Raw genomic sequence first — 20,974 nt, 5'->3', positions numbered from 1 at the left:
TTGAACTCATGAACCGTGAGATCATGACCTGACCTGAAACCAAGAGTCAGTTGCTTAACCTACTGAGCCACCCAGGTGCCCCAGGAGAAGTGGAGTCCTAACGTGCCATCACTGGTCCCTCCCTCAAAATTATTGCTGTAGGAGCAGTTCCATAGTATGTTTTCGCCACAACTAATAGCAACTTTTACTTTCTTCTTCTTTTTTTTTTTTTTTGTTTTAATTTTTTAAGGTTTATTTTTGAGAGAGAGAGAGAGGGAGGGAGAGAGGGAGACAGAACATGAGGGGAGGGACAGAGAGAGAGGGAGACACAGAATCCGAAGCAGGCTCCAGGCTCTGAGCTGACAGCAGAGCCTGACTTGGAGCTTGAACTTGCGAACCGTGAGATCATGACCTGAGCCGAAGTTGGACGCTTAAGTGACTGAGCCACCCAGGCGCCCCTACTTTCCTTGTTGTTTTTTTTCCCCTAACTTCCTAAGGGAAGAAAGAGAATGCAGAAGAAAGGAAGGTAGGAAAAGAAAAGAAGAGGGGCAGAGTCTTTCCGCATTTCTAGAAGCTTCTGCGCCGTTCCTGTTCATGTGACTGGCCTGAAGCACTTAATGGCTTCATTGTTTTTGGTGCAGAGCAGTGATTTCTCTGGAATTCCTAGACTGTGGAGAGGGGAGAGCCAGCCTCCAGGGCTGAGGGAGGGAAACCACGCTTGGACATCACAGGGGGCTCAGGCGGGGCTTTGTGGGGAGGCACGGAGAGGGGAGAAGCAGCAAGACCACCGGTTGGAAACTTGACAGAAGCACTTTTTACCAGAAAGATCAATTCTGCAGTTATGTAAGTGATTCATGTGCCTTCTTACAGAAATCCAAACCCAGAAGTCTGTGGAACAGAGTGAGGGTCGCACCTGTGCCCTCTGGGCCATTGGGTGGCCTCCCTCTGGGTCAGTGATGGTCTGTGTTCTCCTGGGCTCTTTTCTCTGGTGAATTCGTGGACCCACATGACGTGGGTTGTGTGTCCCTTTCCCTTCCACTCGAGTATCACCTCCCTCCCCCTCCTCGGCTCTTTTCCTCCTTGGTCTTTGCCTGGACCTCGGTCAAGGCCAGCTTTGGCCAGTTCAGTGAGAAGCACGTTTTGGGATTTACATCATTTAATCCCTGCACAGAGGTGGGGCTGTCTAATTCCCATTTTATAGCCGAGGAAACTGAGGCACTGGAGGCAGGCTGCTCTGGGGAGCTGAGCCAGAAACCCGGTTCCACGTGGGCCGGCCGAGCCGCGAAGCGGTTCCCAGGCTGCCCCCCGGGCGGTTTTTCACGTGCTCAGCACAGTTCTGCACCTTTGGGCTCCTGCTGTCGATGGGGGACACAGACATGGAGGGAGAGGTCAGGGGGATTCAGCCGCAGGACCAGAGGATCCTGGGCCGAGGGGCAGGGCCCCCAGCAGGGTCTGGGTGGGGAGGGGGAAGGAAGGTGGGGGTCATTCTTCCAGAGGGGGTGTGAAACCTATCACCAGCTTGAGCCAGGGGTGGGGAGGGCGTGGGGGGGGGGGCGGCAGGTGCCGAGGCTGCTTCAGGGTCAGGTGGGAGTGGCATCCTGGTGGAAGGCAGTGGGAGAGCGCCTGGGCTCCTGGCTTGCAGGAGCGAGAGCGAGGTGTGAGGGGAGGGGAGAATGGGGGACTTGTGGGTTGTGCCACATGCACTTGGTGGCCACCACAGTGGCCTGAAGCAAGGTGGGGGGGACAGGGACAGGCGCATGGGTTGCTTCCAGCTTTTCCATGTTAGGGAGTATGCCTGTCAGTGATGTGTGTGTATGCACGTGTGTGTATGAGCCTGTGTGTGTGTGTGTGTGTGTGTGTGTGTGTGTACGTGTGCAGGTGCGTGTGAGGGTGAGCGAGGAGGCCATGAGATGCTGCCCGAAGCCTGTTGAGCATGTGCCTGCCTGCAGCTTAGGGGAGCCCCGCTGACCTCCCCCGCTCCGCCCCCCTACAATATCCCCACCCTCCGTGGGCTCTGGGTGTTCAACTTCCAGTAATACGATGGATCCAAATTACAGCCCCCTTGTTGCCAGTGTTTCTATTTCCCTGGTTACCACTCAAGTTGAGTGTGTTTTGCACGTGCATTTTGAGAATCGTTGGCTTCTGTCCCCTCCCCATTTTATTTTGGGCTGCTTAACTTTTTTTTTTTTTTTTAATGTTTATTTATTTTGAGGGAGAGAGAGAGAGAGAGAGAGAGAGAGAATCCCAAGCAGGCTCCAAGCTGTCAGTAGAGAGCTGGACGCAGGGCTCAAACCCACAGACTGTGTGATTGTGACCTGAGCCGAGACCAAGAGTCGGACACTTAACTGCCTGAGTCGCCTAGGTGCCCCTGTTTGTCTAATTTTTTAATTAACAAGACATTTGCTAAATGCAGACAGCCGCATCACGTTGCTAGTATCTTCTCCCAAAGTTTTTGCTTGTCCTTTGATTTTGTAGAGAGGGCTTGTTGCCATAGAGGAGGTGGTTTTTCCTTCGTGGCTTCCAGATTGAAAATCTTGCTTTGGAAGATCTTCCTCGCCCAGATTTTGTACCGTTATTCTTCCGTATTTTCTCTTAGTCATTTGTAAGGTTTAAATCGTCCCATCTATTGGGAATGGTGTGCAGAGAGGCTCCTGCACGTATCTTACTGAACATCAGTAACCGCTTATCCTGGATCTTATTTTCTGCGCATACCTGGATGCTCAGCTCCACCCAGATCGTGTTCCGGGCTCTGTACCCTTCTGTGTCTGTCCCCATTCTTGTCCCCGTGCCCCTGGCGGACTGGGGTATTGGCCGGGACTGCCCCACACGCACCTGCACCCATTACCTTGGGCAGGAGCCGCGCTGCAAGGGCTTGCCTTTCCAGAAAGTTCTCTGTTTGAGCCTTGGTGTCTTCCAGATTTCTTTTAGGTTCCTCACAAGAAGTTTCTGTGTTTTCTTCAGAGCCTCTTGTATATGCTTCTTAAGTACATTATTTGTGTTGCTTCTGTGAATGAAACCACTTTATTCTTGCTTCGTAAGTGTCTTGCTGCTATTGTGTGGGTTGCTCTGGGATTGTGACCTCATTTGATGCTGACATCGGTTTTTAGCTGGTCCTGAATGTCCTCTGGAAACAACACTGGCTTTTCTTTTTTCCTGGACAGCTTTCACACCATGTTTCTGTTTCGTACCTCGCTGTATCACCAAGGGCCTCGAACCGTGGTGATTCCTGCTGTCATCTGGGCTTGCTGGCCCTAATTTCTTTTTGTTTATTTATTAAAATTTTTTTTTAACATTTATTCATTTTTGAGAGAGAGAGAGACAGAGACAGAGACAGAGTGTGAGCAAGGGCGGGGGGGCAGAGAGAGTGAGGGAGACACAGAATCAAAAGCAGGCCCTACACTGAGAGTAGAGAGCCAGATGTGGGGCTCGAACCCACGAACCGTGAGATCATGACCTGAGCCGAAGTGGGACGCTTTACTGACTGAGCCACCCAGGCGCCCCTATTTATTTTTGAGAGAGAAGAGAAAGAGAGAGAAAACACGTGTGCATGTGGGAGGGGGGTAGAGACAGAATCCCATGCAGGCTCTGTGCTGTCAGTACAGAGCCTGACTCGGAGCTGGATCCCATGAACCATGAGATCGTGACCAGAGCCAAAGTCAAGAGCCAACGCTCCCCTGACGGAGCCACCCTGCTCCCCTAAGTCCTTCTCTTTCTGATGAATGCTCACATGTATCTATATGCCGGTACCACACTATTTTAACTACTTTTGCTTTATAATTTACTATAGGGTGAGTGCAGTTCTCCCCTAATACGCTACAATCGACAATCTCACGGTACTTTGGTAGTTTTGATGCATTTAGATCGATGCCTGAATTTCATTTACAAAATTAATTTTAGGTTTGAAACTAATTACTCTTAAGAGGATCAAAGTCTTTGTGTGGTGTTTAATCTTCCCCTCTAGGAATGTAGCATGTTTCCATTTGCCCGGGTCTCTTAAGCACGTCAAGTGCGTGGTGATACCTTTTGGTGTACCTAGGGCTCTTGCTAGCACTGGACTGAAATATGCGCGTGTGTGTATCAGCTGCGGAGAAGGGCGTTTTCCCCCATTCTCTGGTCAGTTACCGTGTCTGTGAGTGCATGGGTTTGTCCTGACCCTCACTGTGGCACTGACCTCAGATCACTTGTAGAGAGAAGCGTCCTCCCTCTCTCAAGTAGGCGCTCCTTTGTCTTAACTGCCTTTCCGGTCTGGGCGGCCGCAGACACGGGTCCATGGGGTAACCCATCTTTGAGCTTGCTTGGTGGCTCCTGGAAGCCACACGGTGAAGACTGGTTCTGGGATCGCTGGTTCCGCTTGACCCTGGAATTGAGGACCCTGTTCGTGGCCCATTCATCCGTTTTGATTAAGTTGTGTCGGTTTCTGTGATGGCGGCCAGTTTGGGATGTGGCCGCTCTGTCCTGGGCCCACTAGACATCTCTGTGGAGCCCCCGCCGAGTGTCCGCTGGTGGACGGGCCACGCAGGAGCTGAGTCACCGTTCGGTTGTCGTTGCTGAACGTGTCCTGCGTGTTCGCCGGTTCGAAAGTATGATGTTGGCATTTGGGGGGGGGGGGAGTCTCGTGTTTTAACTTCCTTCTGGTCCCAGTTTCCTTTTTCCTCATGGCCCATCCCGCCCGTCGGGTGGGGGCAACCGTGGCCTTGCTGGAATAGCACATCCCGCTGAAAGTGACGTGAGGTGCGGTGTTTCTGCTTTAATCCTCGCTTCTCTCTTCCGCTGTCCTCAGGGTCGGGCGGTAGCACTCTGAAATTGTATAATGACTTTTTTTATTATTTTTTTTAATTTTTTTTTTTTTAACGTTTATTTATTTTTGAGACAGAGAGAGACAGAGCATGAACGGGGGAGGGTCAGAGAGAGAGGGAGACACAGAATCTGAAGCAGGCTCCAGGCTCTGAGCCATCAGCCCAGAGCCCTATGTGGGGCTCGAACTCACGGACCGCGAGATCGTGACCTGAGCTGAAGTCAGATGCTTAACCGACTGAGCCACCCAGGCGCCCCAGTATAATGACTTTTTTTTAAAAAACTTGCCTTTCTTCACTTCCATTTCGTTGATCTGTTTCTCCAGCTGTCTTTCTCAGTTTGCTGTCACAAGCGGGCTCTGACATCAGCACAGTGCTGAGTTCAGTTTTTTGAATTAAGGCTATTCTGTCCCCTTTTATAAAGGCCTAGACTTCATTCCAGAGCTGTGTGGCTGAACCCGCCCAATAGCCTCCTCGTGAACGTGGGGGTTTGTTGAATGTCTAAATAGTCACTGTTATTACTCTAAATATTTAGCGCGGGGAAGCTAGACGGATGGAAAGATTAATACTTACTCTGGAATTTTTGGAAGATATCACAGATGCTACAGAGAAATCAAGGGGTCCTTTGTTTCCGAAACACTCTGGAAGTGAGTCCAGATGTTTGTTTTTTGCCCACGTTCACGCATGTGGGATTTCAAGTTCGCGTCGTGTCTGACCGTGAACCCGCAGCAGCGCGCTGTCTGGACTGATGCGCGGATGGCACAGAGTCCCCGGGGCTCCGGTACGTGTGAGGCACGCGGCCGGCTCAGGCAGCACGTCGGGCTGTGCTCTGCTGGTGTTGGCGACAGCGGCCGTGGGTGTGGACGGGCCAGCGCACACGGCGCTGGAGGCTTCTTTAAAGCAGTTCTCTGTGCCTGGCGGGTGGTCCTGCCCTTGGTGAGGACGCGTCTCAGGAGCTCTTACAGCTCACCGTGTTCGGAAACCGTCCTGCTTTGTTCTCTCTGCTGGGAAGTTCGATATCCACGTTCCTAGAATGGACAACGATGGTGGGACAAACAACTGGATGTCATTTTTCTTTAATTATAGATTAATTTATGTTGCCCATAGTTCTTCAAAAAGGTTTATTTCTTTGTTTTGAGAGAGAGAGAGAGCTCATGGGTGGGGAAAGGCAGAGAGAGAGCGAATCCCAAGCAGGCTCCGCACTGTCAGTACGGAGCCCGATGTGGGGCTCGATCCCATGAACCGTGAGATCGTGACCTCAGCGGAAACCAGGAGCCTGACCCCCGAACCCCCTCAGCCAGCCAGATGCCCTGGTGCCCGCTGTCAGGAGCAAACGTCCCCAGTGTGTGTTGCAAATTTAAAAGCATACGTGTGAGAGCTACATCTGGAAGTAGCCATGGGGCATTCGGATCAGACTCCAGAAAAAGATTAGTTTTTCTGGAAAAGATGGGAAACCTCTCAGAGTGTGAGGAGTGGATGTGTTACGTGACCCAAGTCCGTTTCCCCGGTCCCGGCCCATTGTCATTTCAGAGACCCTCATGCTTGTCTGACCGTTCACCTTTTTTTTTTTTTTTTTTTAATTTGTGGACAACCTAGCTGCTAGAATTTAGAGACGTCCCGCCTGATACACTTGCTGTAATCCTTTTCGGAGTTACAAATTCTTTGCGAGGATGACAGCAGGTGCCCTTAGTAAAACGCCTTTGCGTGTGCAGGTGGCGTTCAGTGTGATGCCCCCACGTACTTTTGTGACCTGCGTGCCCCTCTCGATCCTAAGGCCAGCGTCCTGTCCGAGCATCAGTAGGCTTCACAGCCTGTAGGTGGCTGGCGTGTTCCGCGTCTGACAACGGGCGCGCTGCCGGCCGAGTCACATTCGTGAAAATCTAGCATTCGTTCAGCGTTTACTGTGTGTTGGGTCCTACAGCTTGACATGCGTCAGCTCGTTTCCTCCTCGTAAAAGCCCTTGGGGGGAGATGGTATTTCCATGTCGATTTTGGAGCTGGGGACTCGGGCTCAGTGAATTCAGTGACTCTCCCGACTCGCCCGGGTGTCACCTGCAGAGGCACCAGGGCTCTCTGGCTCTCGTGCATGATCTCCAGCCAGTGTGCCCGGTGGGACCGCCTGCGGTGGTTTTCTAGTAAATTCTAGGTCCCTGACTTCTTCCATCGCGGGTCAGCAGCAGGGCACGTTTTATTTCCACTGTCGAGTGATCAGGAAAGGTTAGTCTAGGCATCTCCTCTCCTTGCAGGGGCACCCACACCGCGGGCAGGGGACCGGCTCGGACACACAGAGGCGGCAGCGGTGATGAACGCTCCGTGCTCTTCTCCCTGCTGAGTCGTTGGGGGCGTGTGTGTCACTCGGCACGTGACGATTCAGCAGCATATGTTACTGTCCTCCGGGAGGTGGGCTCTCTCCCCACCGGCCTGCAGAGGAGCCCGGCTCAGGGAGCACCCTGGTGACTGGAAACTCCCCTCCAGCTTCTCCCTTGGTGCTGACACTCCTCTTCAAGCCTAGAACAGCCCTCCTGCCCGTCCCTCAGTAGATGAGTTGCATAAAGTGGCGAAAAAGGAAGTGGCCAGGGGTCAGACCGCGGGTCTGCCCGCTTCTGCCCCTTCCTGCTGAACGCGCATGCGCCTCGTGGAGAACATCAGTCCGTGCTCCCTGCCGGCACCAGGGGGCGGGTACCCGGGCTGAGACGGAAGGGGGTCTCTGTGGGGTGGGGTGAGGGTTGCAGCCTGCGAGGACCCCGGGAACGACGATGTTGGCTCGGATCTGGGCTCCCGGCACGAATGCTAGGTACACTTGGCCTTGCGAGAGGGCAGAGGTCTGTGCGTTCCATTCCCAGCCTGCCTCGGGGGCACTTGGCTTCTACTGCCGAGGGAAGACGGTGACCCGGGACACGGGGTGGCCTCCCCGTGTCCTCCGGTCTCCGCCGGCAGGATCTGCCCCTGCAGTCGGTTGACATGCCGACTAGAAAAAGCCTGGTCCTTGTGGACCTCTTCCTTTCTCTGCTCCTTGTAGAATCTTTTAAGTTAAATCTCCCTGAAAAGAGAAATATTCCATGTGTCTGTTTCAAGGAGACTGGAGTCTTGGGTGCAGAGCAGAAGATTTGTGTTTGGCCAAGTTCAAGGTGTTCAGTGTCGGCCTCTTTGACTTTTCAGCTTTGGAGCCGGGCATGAGGCTGAACCGGAGCAGGGAGCTGTGGGGACCGGGAGCCCCGCGACCGTGACCGGCACCTGGTTCTCACCTGGGTCCTCGTGGTCGAGCCGAGGTGGCTGCCAAACCAGCGGAGCCGGAGCGAGCCCCTGACAGGTAAGGTCTGTTCGGTCTTTACCCAGAGGTGGGATTCTCTCTTGGGAGAAGCATCTGGTAAACATTGATTGAGCTGAGATCAGTAAGTGAGGGTTGCTGTAGGCAGGGGCCTGACGACGGATGCTTTCTTCCGGTGTTTCTGCACCTGTCTCTGTGTCCCCTTGCCTCCCCTCTGCTCCCTGCGCTGAGCTGGGTGACTTGAGAGATCTCGCCGGGCCTCCCTGGGCTCTGCAGACCACCCTCCACGCCCGCTGTGCCTCTCCCTCGCCTGCCCCCCTTTGGTGTTCCGCCAAGAAGCTGTTGTGTTTGGCGACGGGCCAGGACAGAATGGGGGGCGGCTCCTGCCTCAGGCTTTGTTTTCCAATAGAGCTTGGAGCTTGTGTGGGGAGCGTCCCACCTTAGCGCTGGTAGTGGGGTGGCCGTAAATAATGAGCCTCTGGGGCAGGTGCTACACCTGGACCTTCCCTTCTGTCCCGGTCGGCTGGGGTGTGGGGTTCTTACCATGCTGTACATGGGGCTGCAACGCTAGTTGGAGAACTGAGGCCGGAACAGTCTTCCAGCAAACGGGCCTGCTACAGCCTTTGGTCCCAGGGAGGATGGTGGGTGCTGGAGAGTGTATCAGTCAGCTCAGGCTGCCATAACAAATACCCCGGGTAGGACAGCTTGAACAGCACATGTGCGTTTGGTCACAGCTCTGGAGGCCAGAAGTCTGAGAGTCTTAGGAAGCCTCCGTCTCTGGCGTGTAGATGAACGTCTTCTCCTCGGTGCCAGCATGGTCTTCCTCCCGTGTGCCTCTGTGTTCTGCTTTCTTTTTCTTCTAAGGTCATGAGTCCTCTTGGATTGAGGCCTACCCAAGACCCCGAATTATCTTAATCACCTCTTTAAATTTTTTTTATAACATTCATTCAGTTTTGAGAGACAGAGTGTGAGTGGTGGGGGAGGGGCAGAGAGAGAGAGAGAGGGAGACACAGAATCAGAAGTAAGCTCCAGGCTCCGAGCTGTCAGCCACGGAGCTCGAACCCATGAGCCCTGAGATCATGAAGTGAGCTGAAGTCAGATGCTTAACCGACTGAATCACCCCGGTGCCCCCTTAAGCACCTCTTTAAAGACCCTATCTCCAGATATGGCACATTCTGGGGTCAGTGTTCCAGTGGCACATTCTGGGGTCAGCGTTCCAGCATGGGAATGTTTGAGGTCAGCCCCTAACAGGACTCTGGGCTGAGGAAGTCGGGTCCAGATTTCTCGGGGACAGAGGTGCTGGCCTTTCTCTCCCCATTTCCTACACTTACATCCCTTCTCCTGTTCCGTATTACCGCCTGTCATGACCCTGGACTCCCTTGGGTTTTCCTTGCCTGTCTATAGTGCAGAACAGGAGGGTTCTAATCCCTTCATTAATCGGGTTTATTCAGCAGATCCTTCCCGAGCATCAGCCTCACGTTAGATGCTGAGTAACATTTTAGAATCCTGTTCAGGTTCAAAAGGTGCACGCGTGGACATTTCGTGTTTCTTTCTCTCTGGATAGTGAACACGAAAGTTGATTTTTTTTTTCTGGGGTGTGATCCCTCCCTGCCCTCCGCCAGGCAGTGAGCCCTCATGGAGACCATGTTCCCCACACGGAGTCGGGCTTAGCTCTGGCCTCCCTGCTCCTGCCCCCATCCCACCGAGCAAGGCTTGCTTCCCATGAACCGCGACATCAGACTTTTACCCCAGTCCTGGAGGAACACCACCACTGGTACAGATTGGTTTCTGTAAACCAGAGGGAGATGAAGAAAAGGGGCAGAAGTGTCCTATCCGGCTCTTCCCGGAGGCTGCAGAAATCAGCGTGGGGAACGAAATGATGGGAGAAGTAACCTCATCGTGGCCCCCATCCCATCCGTGTCCCACACCCAGGGCACAGGTGCTTTGTCTTGCCTCTGTTTTCGCCTTCCTCGGCGAGCACTTCGTGCCGGAAGCTCCGGCAGGCGTGGTACGGAAGGAAGGTACCTGGTGTCGTGGGTCGGGCTGATGTTCCCACGTGGCCGTGGGCATCCTTCGTGGCCCCTGTGCTCCCTCCCGCTGACCGGCTCCTTCATCCGTGCCTCGGGGTTGTTACGCGTCGTGCCGAGACTCCTTGAGGGTCAGGACTGGTTTTGTCCCTGGCAAGCTGATTGCAGCGTGGAAGGAACACACCTGGAAAAAGGCCCGAGGCGTCCCTGATCACGCTTGTCCCCACTTCTTTGATTGTCTGCTCAGCTTCCACCCCGCGTCCCGGTCTTACCTGTTACCATCAAAGCCGCCAGCCTCTGGATTCCGACAGCCCCATCAGGGACGTCTTGGCGTGGGCACGCAATGAAACGAAGCCTCGTTTCACAGTTCATCCTCCTGTCTGGGGCCTGAAATCTAGTTATCCGTGGCAGCTTAAGCGTGGGGGTCTGCTGACGTGGAAGGCACCGTGTGGGGCGTGTCACGTCTACCCTCCGGGACTGGGCAGCTGGGTCTGGGGCTGTCCGTCCCCTGTTTGGATGAGTTTGCATGCCCAGCAAGGTCACTAGGTGTAGGGACTAAATGGTGGGTCCCCGAAGTTTGGTCCAGGGACGGCATGTCCAAAAACACTGTAGCCACAAAACCCTTTCTTGACCCGAACGCTGATGTGGTGACTTCTCGTGTGGCATGTGTGGGACCCATTGGGTGCTTGGGGGGCCTGGAGCCCACTGGGTCTGGGGGATGGCTGGGCAGTGGACACGGGTGCCTTTGTGGTCACTGACAGTTCTCGCGATGGGCTTGTCCAGGGATGAGTCTTAGATTTTGATTTTTGTATTTTTTTTAAATGCTTATTTATTTATTTGGGGGGGAGAAGAGCGTGGGTGCAAGTGGGGGAGGGGCAGAGAGAGAGAGAGAATCCCAAGCAGGCTCCGCCCTGTCAGTGTAGAACCAGATGAGGGGCTCAAACTCACGAACGGTGAGATCATGACCTGAGCCGTAATCAAGAGTTGGACGTTTAACCGACTAAACCACCTGTGTGCCCTGAAGGTCTTAGATTTTTTAAAAACCAGTTTGTATTCTCTGTGGCCTCACACTGCACCCTTAGTCCTGGCCAGACGAGTCTAAAATGCACTTTCACGGGACACGGAGGGAGCCGGGGGGCGTGCAGGTGTGTGGGCTGCAGGCACAGGCCATTCCGCTGGGTGGTCTAGTGTGTGCATCTTCTCCAAGGCGGTGGTGACCCCATCGGGGACGGGGTGCGGCTCCTTCCATCCTCCATGATCCCCTGCGTTAAAGAGAACTAATTTGGCCCCACGTTAGGCTCCACTAACTTGAACACGACCTATGACATATTAGATAAAGCATTACATTGGTTCTCATTTTCCTGACCTTTTTCTAGTCATTGATTAGTTCCAGAGAGCACAGTTTGGACTAGCTAACTGTCCCAGGTGGGGCACTGGGGTCTGCAGGCTGGCCACGACCCTGCACACATGGAACATTCTGGTAGCAAGAGGTTCCCTTTAGAACTCATTTCTCAGGGGCACCTGGGTGGCTCAGTCAGTTAAGCGTCCGACATCGGCTCAGGTCATGATCTTGTGTGCGGTTCATGAGTTCGAGCCCTGCGTTGGGCTCTGTGCCGACAGCTCAGAGCTTGGAGCCTGCTTCAGATTCTGTGTCTCCCTCTCTCTCTACCCCTCCCCCTGCTTACACTCTGTCTCTCGCTCTCTCTCAAAAACAAATATTAAGAATAAAATAAGCTCACTTCTCTTTGATCTGTGAGTCGGAGCCCCATCCCCTGGGGGTTCGGGAAGATGCCGTAACATGAAATAAGAGGGTCTGAGAGGGACCCAGTTAGTGGCTAACAGGGAAATTAATAAATCATAGGCTTTGGTTTGCAGGGTGGCTCTGACCGGGGCTCTGGATTTGGGTGGAGCCAGCATGGGAATCCTGATCCTGGAGGGGCGGGGTCGAAGGCTGTCAGTGAGGGTGGGGGGGGATGATTTGGGCATTAGGGCCGCCCTCCCTTCTACCTTCACAGTCGATGCATCTCAAGAGCCCTGTTTATTTTGGGGTCTTAGGGGGAGGGAGGGAAAGATACAGATGGTCTTACCTGCCCGACTTCTTTTTTGTTGTTTTAATTGTTTTTAAAGTTTATTTATTTATTTTGAGAGAGAGAGAGAGAGAGAGAGAGAAACAGAGCACATGAGCTGGGGAGGGGCCTAGACAGAGAGAGAGAGAGAGAATCCTAATCAGGCTCTGCGCTGTCAGCCTGGAGCCCGACTCGGGGCTCGATCCCACGAACCGCAAGATCATGACCTGAGCCAAAATCAAGAGTCGGACGCTTAACCGACTGAGCCCCCCCCCAGGCGCCCGTTACTGTCCTAGTCTTGGTCCCACGGAGGCCTCTGAGCTTAGCCATCCTCTGACCCCAGGTTTTAGTTGCTTGTTTTGTTCTCGCAGTCAACTTGGGTCAGAGCATTGCACCCCCAGACCCTGTGTCGGCTGCATCGCACCCTCTGCGGGGCCTCGCCTCCAGAGCGTGCTCTCTCCCGACAGCAGAGGTGGGCCTGCGCCCAGTGGTGCGGGCCCCCGGCCCCTCAACATACAGCAGGAGGGTGCCCCTCTGGGCCTTGGAGCCTTGGGATGGGGGGGAGTGGTGGTGGTAGTTACTGCTGCGGCGGGTGTAACCTGTGTAGCAGGACAGGAGGTGGAAGCCATTTCTCTGCCCGGCTGTGCTGACCAGTCACACCTCCCCGTTTACAGTATAATTTAAACCCACACCTCCTAAGAATCTAACTGTAAATGGAGTGACTTCTGTCTTCTTCTTTTCAAGAGCAGAGAGTCCCAGTTGTGCCACAGCTTGAGGCCAGCCAGCCAGGAAGGGAGTTTGTTTTTTGTTTTTGTTTTTGTTTTTGTTTTTGTTTTTGTTTTTTGTTTATTTTGAGAGGGGTGGGGGGCAGAGAGAGAGAGAGGGAGACAGAATCCCAACCAGGGTCCGTGTTGTCAGCGAAGAGTCTTGACACAGGGCTGGAACTCACGAACCATGAGATCATGACCTGAGCCGAAACCAAGAGTCGGATGCTTAACCGACTGAGCCTCCAGGCACCCCCACAAAGACAGACCTGGAAGGAACTGGTGTGCACCTCAGCGTGTGTCCTCCTCTCCGGACTCCTGTCACCTCCTGAGTTTTCTAATGGTGCCTGCTTCTCTCTTTCCGCTCTCCCGTTGCTCCCCTGTTGACTGTTGTTTCTGCCATGTGCTCCCCACTGAAAGCATCCTCGCAGCCTCTTGGCAGACTTCTGTGTCCTCCCGTGGGGTGCCCATATTGTTTTATTTCTGCCTCGTTTGGGGCGCTTGACCCAGCGTGCCCTGATGCTGGGGTTGCACGAACCTTCTCTCCTCCTTGTGCTGAGAAGCCAGGATCCTGTGGCGCGCCCCCCCCTCCCCCCCCCCCCGTCAGCTGCTGCATCTGATAAATATCTGATTGAGCTGTTTGCACTGTTGGGTCCAGATACGTTGGGGTCTTGGCACGTTATTCCCCGAGGGTGGAAGGAATCTAAAACTCACTAACATTGAAGGAAGCAAAATAATCTGTTTGCACCCGGCTTTTAAGTCCCTTAGAGATGCAGGTCTCTAGCTCTCGTTTGTTTCAAGAATGTGTGCAATTGTCACGGAGGCATTTGTAGGACGGTCACACGGACACTCTTGCCCATTCCAGCCGGAGTCCTCACCGTGCTGGCATCTGTGGTCATCTCGTTCCAGGGCACCATTGACCTTGTTCTGGGAGTGACAGGTGATTTTCAGTTGTGCTCTGCACATCTCGGGTTTATGCTGTGAGAGTCGGGGGTCCCATTGTAATCTCCTTAGCAGGTGGTTTCCCTGGTGGGGCGTCGCCGCGGGACTGCGTAGGGCCGGGGGACTCATGCCAGCCGGGTCCGGGCAGCACCGCCCGAGCTCAGCTCCTTGTCACAGCCTGGAAACTCACACCTTCCTGGAGCACAGGCTCCTTGTGGCCACGTGCAGGGGAGACTCCACTCCCCTGCACCCCCTCGGGGGTGTGGAGGGTGCACATGCACGGCCTCATCACCTGTCGGGGCTCACTCAGCTCCCACTGGACGCTGCTGACACGGAAGGTGACGGTGAGGAGAAGAAACGCCAGCTAAGCCCACCTCTCCCTTGTTACCTTCACGATGCCAAGAGGGATTGGAGGCCTTTGCATCATGTTAAAATGTGCAGTATCGACAAGTTTCTGAGAACTTTGGGTATTTGAGTACTTAAGTGTAAGCTAACACGCATTTAAAAAATTAAAAACAAATTTTTTTTAATGTTTATTTACTTTTGAGAGAGAGAGAGAGAGAGAGACCGAGCGCGCACAGGGGAGGGGCAGAGAGAGAGGAGACACAGTCCGAAGCAGGCTCCAGGCTCTGAGCTGAGCTGTCAGCACAGAGCCCGATGCGGGGCTCGAACTCAGGAATCGTGAGATCGTTGCCTGAGCTGAAGTCAGACGGTTAACCAACTGAACCACTCAGGCATTTCCCCCCCCGCCCCCCCAAAACATTTTTTTTAATGTTTATTTATTGAGAGAGAGAGAGAGAAAGAGAGAGAGAGAGACAGAGTCCCAAGCTGCCAGCACAGAGCCTGATGCAGGGCTCAATCTCGGGATCCGTGAGATCATGACCTGAACCAAAATCAATAGTCGATGCTTCACTGAGCCACACAGGCGCCCCAAAGGTAACAGGCATTTTTCCTGGAAGCTCAGTGTTTTTTGAGCAGTGACAGCATCAAAATCAATTTGGACAATTGCAGGGGAAGAGTGTTTAACGCAGTGTTGAAGGTAAGCCTCAGGGACCTCAACCAGGCTTTTGCTGTTCCACTACGGCGGGCGTAGAATGCTTGCTTTACTGCACGTGCACTTCCTTCTAGGCTTGTGGGAAAGTGTGTTCCTCCTTCCATCCCCCTCTCTGGATGTGATCTCCTCCAGCCAAGGGCTCAGGCGTCTGTCTTGGGACGTTGCCGTGGGTCTACCGGTCGTGTGCGTCTTGGGCTGGGAGAGAGCAGGTGTACGACTGGTCGGGAGGACAGTGTCCAAGGCAAGTCGATGTGGATAAAGTGCCAAGGGCGCTGTCTCTGTCTTAAGATTGGGAGCCCCAGGCACATGGGTGGCACCTAGTTAATTCTTGCTTGGTCTGTAGCGTCAGGGGCAAACCATTGGGGGGGATGCTGTCAGCCTATCTTTATCTTATTTATTTTACTCATGTTTACAACGGTGAAAGATGATTCCTGGACTTAACTTTCTTCTCAGACAGCCCAGACTGGTCTGGAAGGGCCTATCCTGTCGGTCACCAGTGAGTTATCTTGGGATATGGGGGTCAGCCTAGGCTGAAGATAGGGCCTGGGTGACTCATCGTCTAAGGTAGCTAATGTCTTTCCTGTCCTGTTAAAGTGGTCAGCGTCATTAGCCTGGAACTCGTGTATCTTTGTGACATAAAAACATAACTCTTCTGGAATTGGCATTGGACGTGGCTGAACTTTGCGGACACTGGGGACTAGTGGTAGGAAGCTAGGTTTTATAATTACTGTAGGTTTCTGCCGCTCTTGGGTATTTAGAATCATGGCTTGTATACTTTGGCACTTCTAAATGTGTCAGCCCAAGGGTGACTCTTACCAGGCTCCACATGTTTGCAGTCATGGAAGCTTCTATTGAACGGGATTGCCCCGAGATGGACGCATGGATGGACAATGACAAGGAGACTTCCTGTGTGCACCTGCTGTGGTTAAGAGAAAAAATGGAGACCTTCACGTGTGCACCTGCTGCGGTGGAAAAGAGAAAACGGAGATCTGCCTGTGTGCACCTGCTGCGGTAGAAAAGAGGAAACCGAGACTTTCACGTGTGCACCTGCTGTACTAGAAAGAGAAAATGGAGACCTTTCTGTGCGCACCTGCTGTAGAGAAAGAGAAAAGGGGGACCTTCATGTGTGCACCTGCTACAGTAGAAAAGAGAAAACAAGCAATGAGGAAATATTTTTCTTGCTCTTCAGTCCTTGTCCAGAGGTGGTAGCTCATCAGCTTTCCAAGTGGCTTCACACGGGAACGCTAAGAGCAGCACGGATCATGCCGCTGCCTGTGGCCGTCTTAGAAGTTGTGCAGAGGACTCTGTGCCTTGGCGTGTGCCAGGGGGACTCGGTTCCTGAGGTAGCAGAGGGAGTCCCATTCAGGCTGCTTCCCCGTGGGGATCCCTGTGGCAGCTCCTATGTGTGATCTGTGGCTCAGACATTCCAACTGTCAAGAAATACACGTTCCCTGTTTCTTTCGGGGAGTAGGGGCAGCCTGGGGATGCTATTGCTGACGGAGTGTCTGGGCCAGCAGGCTGCTGCAGAATGTTCTGGGTCGAAGGGGGGTTCATTTTTTCTGAGTTCACAATCTCAATGAAAGGAAGATGGAAGGATGCAGTAACGCGCGATGGGATTTACGATAACAAGTACCCGCTGGTCGAATGCTCGATCTAAACATCCCCTGCCTTCAGAAGCAGCAGACCTGGGTCCTGAAGCTGGGCTGGGGGATGGAGAGAGGAGGGTGGCATTCTGGACATGCCCCTCTTTGTCCTGTCAGGGCTTCTTTTGACAAATCGCTTTGTAGACAAGCGAGTTGATATCTGAGGGTCCGGAGGGAGTGTGATGGATGTGGGGGCTCCACCCAGAGATTATCGCTTTTTTAGTTATTGTGACCAATGTTATTAGTTATTATTAGTTATCGTCAGGGCCAGTGCGGGAACATGTTGTTTCAAAAATAACAGATCCTGGGGCGCCTGGGTGGCTCAGTCGGTTAGGCGTCCGACTTCGGCTCAGGTCACGATCTCGTGGTCCGCGAGTTCGAGCCCCGCGTCGGGCTCTGGGCTGATGGCTCAGAGCCTGGAGCCTGCTTCCGATTCTGTGTTCCCCGCTCTCTCTGCCCCTCCCCCGTTCATGCTGTGTCTCTCTCTGTCTCAAAAATAAATAAACGTTAAAAAAAAAAAAAAATAACAGATCCTGCCAATTGCAAACTTCGGAAGAAAAACTCTTGGTGGTTTGTTATTTTTTGTTCAGTGTATTTATTTATTTTGAGTGGGGGTGGGGTGGAGAGGGAGGGGCAGAGCGAGAGGGAGAGAGAGAGAGAGAGTCCCAAGCATGTTGACAGCATAGAGCCTGAAGCAGGGCTCAAACTCATGAAACCCTGAGGGCATGACTTTGAGACAAAATCAAGAGCCGGAAGTTCAACCAAGCCACCCAGGTGCCCCTTCGTGGTTCGTTATTGTGACTCCCATAGTGTAGGACTAGTGTGGCCAGAATAGATACAAATCTATTTTTTTTGAAAACAGAACAATTAAAAAAAATTTTTTTAATGTTTCTTTCTGAGATAGCCAGAGCATGAGTGGGGGAGGGGCAGGGAGCGAGGGAGACACAGCATCCGAAGCAGGCTGCAGGCTCCAGGCTCTGAGCTGTCGGCACAGAGCCCGACGCGGGCTCGAACTCACAAACCGTGAGATCATGACCTGAGCCGAAGTCGGACGCTCAACTGACTGAGCCACCCAGGCGCCCCTTAAACAGAACAATTTTAAAATTCCATTTTACTATTAGACGTTAAGGAATTTTCTAATAAAAATCCAAGTCGCGTGGGAAAGAGATTAATGCATTTGTAAACCTCTAGAATTGTGCCGTTTGAAGAAGTTTTAGTGTCCTCTAGGTTTTAGAGACCCATTTTGACCCTTTATTTAGGTGAGAAAAGCAGAGTTTCTAAAAAATACGTATTTTCATTTAGCACATCTTCCTAAAGTAGGAGTCAGGACTTCCCATGATGGTTGCGAAAGAAATGGCCTCAGTAGCTTTTCCCTTTTTGGGGGGTGGGTCTCGCCCTGTCCATGAGACCAGAGCTGTTTTCCCTCAAAGTCTATGTGGCCAGAACAGATAAGGTTATGTTTTTACCTGGACCGGCCTCCATCCCCAGAGGGCTCTGGTCCCGAGGCCCCAGTCCCGGCCACAACCTCAGTGCACCTGTTGCCTAAACCTTGGGCTGTGGGCTCCTCATTTGCATACGGCCTCACATGCTGGCCGGAAGGAGGGGGAGGAAGAGGAAAATGCAAGTCGACCCCCAGCAAGTGTCCAGCAATGGGCTCCTTCCCGTGGTCCCACCCTGAGTGTTTTCTGCTGCTTCTCCCGGCCTGGCTTTGGGGCTCCATCCTGCGTTGCTGAAGTATCTTGTGTCCCCTACATCTGTGCTTCCTCCCACCTCCTCGCTCCCCAGCTCCCCAGTTCCCACCACTGGCCCAAACTCGGCCCCCGCCATGGAGCCTCCCCTTTCTGGTGTGGCCTCGTTAATGTCAGTCTGTACCACACGTGGCCCCCAAGCAGTGATTTACAGTAGCGAGGTGCCTGCCCTCCCGCCTGGCCCCGGAGGCAGGCGTGTCCCCACTTGCCGTCAGGGCCCTGCTGAGGGGCAGCGGGTGTCCAGGGGGGCCGTGTGGGTTTGTCCGGCGCCCCCCTCCTCGCCCCGTGGGTAACACGTGTCCACCTGCAGAGATAGGAGACACCCATCCTCCTGCGAGGTGTGTTCCTGCATTTAGCGCATCTCGTCCAGGCCAAACCCTTAAGAAGATACATTATCTTACAGTAAAACCTTGGTTTTTGAGAGCATAATTCATTCCGGAAACACGCTTGTCATCCAAAGCGCTCGTATCTCAAAGCGCACTTCAAGGACCTGTAGCTCAGTTGTGATCACGTGACGTTTGGCGTCCCGTACGACTCGTATCGCAAGACATTGCTCGTTTATCAAGTTAAAATTTGCTAGAAACGTTTGCTCGTCTTGCGGAACCCTCGCAGGACAAGTTCCTCGCAATCCAAGATTTTATGGTATGATCCTCAGGGCTCGACTGTATCTACACTGGGGGGATTTTTAACTGGGGTAAATACAAGCTTTCCCTTAGAGGAGCGAGAAGCTGTGTAGGAGGGCAGCGGATAACGGATTGGTGGCGTGGACAGAAGAACCGCGAGGGAAGAGGGGTCAGGAGTCAGGAGCACCTGAGCCAGCAGTGGTCACGACCTCCGCCCATGTCAGGCAGCCGCATCTCACTCCCACCTGGCGGGTGAGGAGGGACCCTGCGACCGTCTGTGGGCCACGGGATAGTGGGCGCAGGGCCTGAACCCGGCCTTGGCTCCGCTCCGGCCTGGCTCTTAATCCTGACGAGGACGCAACAATCAGAACCGACGGCCGGAGCCTGTTCTGACCTTCCTTTCATGTTCACAGGAGCGGGAAGGACCTCCTGGTAAAATAGGCGGGATTTACGTGCCGCCAAATGGTTTTCTTTTCCTCCAGTTCAACTTTGTGGCTTCCCGTAGTGACGCAGCGTGTAGCCAGATGAAGCACCTTCCAGACGTGGTTTGACCTGCTCTGTGGCCCGTTCTTCTTCTCGCCCCTCTCTCCTCCCCGTCCGCCCCCGGTGCCCTCCTCCCTCCCCTGTGTCTCTGCCTGTCAGAGGGGATCCAGCAGCTGTTTTGAGGACCAGGGTCCCTGGCAGCGTGGGATCCGAGGGCAGAGCAGTGCAGGCGGGGGCTAGATTTTAAGAGGACCACCCTGGCTTCTCTGCCGGGAGGTCTGCAGTCGAGCAGCTGGGTACGGGGACCGAGCGCTCGGACCACACTTGGTCGGGGGTGGCAGTTAGGGTCTGCCTCCAGGGGGCGGCAGGCGTGTGGAAGAGAGAGCTGGCTGGGCTCACAGATGATGCAGTGTCTCTGCCCGAGCCAGTGGGCAGAGGGCGTTTGCATGTGCTGATTGGGAGAAGCAGTGGGGGCCTTTGAGGGTGGACACTTAGGTCAGAGAGGCCGGGGCGGGGGGTGGGCAGACAGCCAAGCAGCAGCGGGCAGGAGTCGGGTGTGTGCTTGGTGGGAGTCAGGGGCCGGGTCCTGGAAAAGACACAAGGTGATAGTTACAGGGACAGAGAGAAAGGAGCATCACACCGGAGGGAGGGGGTCTGAGAACTGGGTGACGGCCCCCAGTATTTAGAGGTCTCAGTGTCAGAGGGTCACTGCTGTGGAGACCAAGCAGGAGCACGCGAGCGAGGTGGTGTCCTGGCATCCTGGGAGGTGTTCATGGGCCCTGAGTCCAACGGGTGGCCATTCCGGGTGCTGGAGGTCTGGAGCCTGGATCCTGGATGAATGCGGGTTCAGGAGTGCGGGGACAGGGCCGGCCGGGTGGATTCGGGGAGCGGAGAGAACAGGTAGTCGTAGAAGACGTGATGAGTTGTGAGTGTTTTCCCGTATAATTTCGTAGCCGCGTTGGAGTGGAATTGAATTAGAAACCCACACACCTCGCGTGACACACGCACACGGACGTGGTGTTCATGGACTTATGCACATTGGCATCCTTGTGATGGATGGACACGTAGAGCGTTCAGATAGTTTCCGGCTTTGCTGGAAAAAAGACGTACCCTTGTGTCCAGCTAACGTAGGTTCGGATCAGTAAGAAGGTTGGAGGGCGGAGATCCTTGGGGCTGGGGGTAACTTGTGCCTTATTTCCCTGCCTTGCCCTCTGCCCGGATATTGCCTGTCACCTGGACGGTTCTCTAAGGTATGGGTGCTAGTTAGGTGGGCTGCGGTGGGGGGGGCTGGGGCCAGGAGTTTGAAAGAATTACTTGTGACATGAGAGCAGCGTTGAGAACCACACTTCTGTTGGGATGGCCGAGGGGTACTGAGGATGGGCGGGGGAGGCAGAGGGCAGGGCCCGGGACAAGCTCTTGCTGGTAGGTGGGTTCAGTGGGCATGTGGGGTGCTTGGTAGGCAGCAGAGAGGCAGGGACCGTGTGGCGGTGGGACAAGAGGAGGGAAGGGACAGACGTGCAGGCGGACTGAGTGGCTGTGGGGCAGGAGACTCACCCTGTTAAGCCCGGTGTCCGGGGCGGATGTT

General features: G+C 53.9%; 1 protein-coding gene across 5 annotated transcripts in view; it reads left to right on the top strand.

Annotated features, from left to right (window-relative positions):
• The window catches only part of GRB10 (growth factor receptor bound protein 10), a 183,936-nt gene that overhangs the window by 25,369 nt on the left and 137,593 nt on the right, over positions 1–20,974 (top strand). For all 5 annotated transcript variants that reach the window (XM_053897753.1, XM_053897757.1, XM_053897758.1 and 2 more), the window contains exon 2: positions 7,931–8,081. The gene's annotated coding sequence lies outside the window, so the exon portion shown is untranslated. The remainder of the gene's footprint in view (positions 1–7,930; positions 8,082–20,974) is intronic.

The sequence above is a fragment of the Panthera pardus genome, unplaced genomic scaffold (genome assembly GCF_024362965.1).
Source record: "Panthera pardus isolate Hobbes unplaced genomic scaffold, ASM2436296v1 HiC_scaffold_8, whole genome shotgun sequence".
NCBI classification, from domain to species: Eukaryota; Metazoa; Chordata; class Mammalia; order Carnivora; family Felidae; genus Panthera; species Panthera pardus.
This window is presented reverse-complemented; position numbering and strand designations above follow the sequence as displayed.